Genomic DNA, 3,498 nt, shown 5'->3' with positions numbered 1-3,498 from the left:
GGAGTCGTGTCAAAGAAGCTCATTGGGCTCTTTAAGATCTGTGGATAATAGCAGAGAGTCAAACGGAGTCTGGTGAGTGTTTAGCAAGCCCTGGGCTACTCTGCTGGGGCTGGCATGGGAAGCACAGGCTCTGACCTTTTCTCCAGGACACCACCCAGCACGCCAGGCAATCCCCAGGAAAGTGAGGATTGGTGCTGCCCTTCCTGGGGCAATCATGAATGAATGTGGGGGAGATTCTGCCCTTAAGTGGGGTCAGGCTTCCCCTCAGAATCTAGGACACAGCCTGGTGCCTTCAGAGGTAGAAGGGATGTTGTGCCAGGGCAGTAACAAGCCAAGTTCCATTTTGTCTCTCCATCCTCAAAATGTGAACACTTTGGCAAAGACCCTCAGGGCCAGTGACGGTGGTGGATGGCAGAGTGGGCTTCAAGCATCTCTTGAGGCCCGTCCTGTACTCGGGAGCAGGAGATGCCCTCTCGGCCTGCACATCTGTGCTTCGGAATGGCTCCTACCTCTCCCCAAGAGCCCATGGTGCACCCTGACAGCTCTCTGGAATGGGCTTTCACAGGTGGAAATTAGATCTGCAGGGACAAGTTCTCAGACTGCAAGCTCCATGAGGGCTCTTGTGTCCCCAGAGCACAGCCCAGCTGCCTGGCACACAGCAGGGGCCTGATAAACCCTGATGGCTGGATAATGAGCACGTCTGCAGCTCCTGGGCCCCACCTTGTCAAACACTCTGTCATGCAATGAGGAGGATGCCATCAGAGTGGTCTTGGTGAAGATGAAGCCTTTGATGATGCCAAACACCAGCATAGACACCATGCTGGCTATGTACACCCACTGATACATACGCTGCCTGGCATCTTTGAGTCCTCAGCCGATCTCACACACAGTCTGGTTGCCTTGGGGCCTGCAGGTCATCTTTGGGACAAAACAAGAGCATCCCCAAGAGCTGGTGAAGTGTGAGGAGAGGGGGAACTTTCCAAAGAGAAGAAGCTAACGAGTAGCATACAGTTGTTAAGAATGAGTCTGATGGAGATGGTGAGTCACTGCCTTTGGGGCCTCTGAGTCTGTGTGGCTCCCCTCCGAGGGGTACCTGATGTAAGCGTTGCATGGTCAGAGGGAAAAACAGAAGAGAGGAACTCGGCTGGCACAGGGCAGAAGCTACCCCTGCCTCACAAGGCCTGGAATGATGCTGAGCCAGGGCGATCCAGAGAATCTGGATCCCATTAGACTGGCTGAGCAAACCCGAGGTAGCAGAGGTGGGAGGAGGACTCAGGGACCACTCTCCAACTTGCTGAGCTGACTGACAGTGGCTACAGGGCACCTGGGGAGACTCAGGGGCTCCTCCACCCAATGGCCAGCTCCACAGCCTTTTCTTTGTCTCTCTCCCAAGGGTCAGCAATGGAGGGTGCTGTCCTGGAGTCCCTAGTGGGGAGGGCACAGTAGGTGCAAGAGACTCTTAGAAGATTTAGACTGTGCCTCCATCCAGAAGAGAATTTCACCAGCATTCCTAAGAGAGGTTATCTCTTCTTCCTCCTGAGAAATTGGCAGCTTCATTTTTGTCTAGGCTGTGTGCTAAAAGTCAAGAACACCTTTGGGAACCAAGCAAACATCTTTCTTCTAAATGCCATTCTGCTGATTACAGTAATAGAGGAAATGTAAACCAGAGAGTGGCTGATGGATGAGGATCTATGAAGGCAGAAGCATCCCTGGGGAGCCAACTGAGAGAAGGCCCAGCTCACAGAGAAGGTGCTCCTGTGCCTTGGCTTATGCCCACGCTGCCAGGGGCTCTGGGGTAAACGCACAGGTCCACCACCATGGCCACAGGCTCAGTGGCCTACTGTGAATGGACAGAGCCTAGGAGGAAGCTCTGCTGTGACCCTGCACTGGGGGTCTCCAAGGAAAGGGCTCTGTGAGGGCCAGCGAGGAGCTAGGAGAATATGTACCTCCCAGGAATGACTCTGTGTCTGTACAGAGCGGGCCACCCATTGGGCTCATCCTCCAGGAATGGCCCTGGAAGCTATGCCACACAGCCTCTCCCCTGCCCAAGCCTCCTCACTCCGGTGCCTGCCAGCTTCCTGAGGTTGCAGCATCCCTCAATCTTGGCACTACTGACATTTGGGGCAAAAATAACATTGTCTTGTGTGGGGGCTGCCCTGTGCATTGTAGGCAGTTGAGCCCCCACTCTGTTCTTTATCCACTAGAAACTGGCGATATGCCTTTCCATAGCTGTGACAGCAGAAATGTCTCCAAACATCACCAGATTCCCCCGGGGAACCCCCCGGTTGAGAACCACTAATCAAGAACACACAGGTCTCAGAACAAACGCCTGCCTTGGCTTTTCCGGAGAAGCACAGTGAGACTTCCTTTGCCTCTGCTCCCTGAATGAGCTGCCCTCCTACAAAATCTGATTGTGGAAAATGAAAATGACACTGACACTCCCTGCATCCAAGATTTGTAGAGAGGAAACACGACCTTTGTGACAGCCTCTCTCCTTAAAACAGGACAAGTCCTCCTCCCTTCAAGCTCAGAGCAGCCGACCCTGGCGCCGTGGCACAGGCCTCACTCCTGGGCCTGGGTTTACACTGGCCTTAACTGTGTGCTAAATACATAGCTTCACTTGATGTAGCATCCTCCATCTTGCCCAAAACCCTTCTGTTTTTCTCATTTGGATTCCCTTCAAGTCCATATCACTCCTGTGATCAGAGCTCTGCTAAGAGGGGCTCCCCTTCCTTTTGGAATAAGACAGAGCTCCCCCATAGGATCCTCCATCTCAGGCAGGAAGCCTCTGCTAGAGGTGGGTAAATGTTACAAGAGTTAAGATGTTTCAGCCGAAAGAAACACTGGGGCAGGAGCCAAAGATTGCCTCCTGTCCTGCAAGGTCCATCTAAGGTCAAAATTGCTGTGGATGCCTTCAATTATAAGCCTGAAGGAAGTGGCTACTTTTGGCCATCATATGCCCAGTAGGTGTGTGAGTGAAGGGGAGGTGCCCAGAGGGTCAAATGGTAGCAGTTCTAACAGCGCAGACAGCTCCAGCCTCTCTGCCTCCCTGTCCGGCTCCCCAGGCAGCCCAGGCAGGACTGGCCTGGCTTTAAAGTCCAGGTGAGCACTTTCTGACACCCTTCCAGAAGACTGAGACTCATGTTTGTACATCTTCTATCATGTCAAAGCCTGATCTCAACTCTTCTCTCTCAGCCTCCCACTTCTAGTATTTCAAAATACTTGATAATATATCAGCTGGTTTTCTAGATAAGGTAACTGAGGCACCATAGGGCTGGCTACAGCCACACAACCATTTCTGCCTAAGCTAAGGCCAATGCCCCAGGCCTGGAAAGGGCTGGTGAGGCTCCCTCTGGCCCACAAGCCTCCAGTGGACTCCAGCAAAGCTCTTGAGTTTGAGCAGTTTTGTTCTGCAAACTCTCACCAATCTGGCCCTGGGTCAAATATGAATTACGAGCCACCGGCCTCATTTCATGTTTCCTCAAGTGAATAGAGAAG

General features: G+C 52.8%; 1 protein-coding gene across 1 annotated transcript in view; it reads right to left on the bottom strand.

The window, feature by feature from the left end:
* Window positions 1–3,498, bottom strand: part of LOC104867790 (multidrug resistance-associated protein 9) — a 122,764-nt gene that overhangs the window by 75,601 nt on the left and 43,665 nt on the right.

The sequence above is a fragment of the Fukomys damarensis genome, unplaced genomic scaffold, assembly GCF_012274545.1.
Source record: "Fukomys damarensis isolate Sample0158 unplaced genomic scaffold, DMR_v1.0_HiC HiC_scaffold_114, whole genome shotgun sequence".
Lineage (NCBI taxonomy): Eukaryota > Metazoa > Chordata > Mammalia > Rodentia > Bathyergidae > Fukomys > Fukomys damarensis.
Note: the sequence above shows the minus strand (reverse complement) of the source record. Positions and strands in the feature narration are given on the sequence as shown.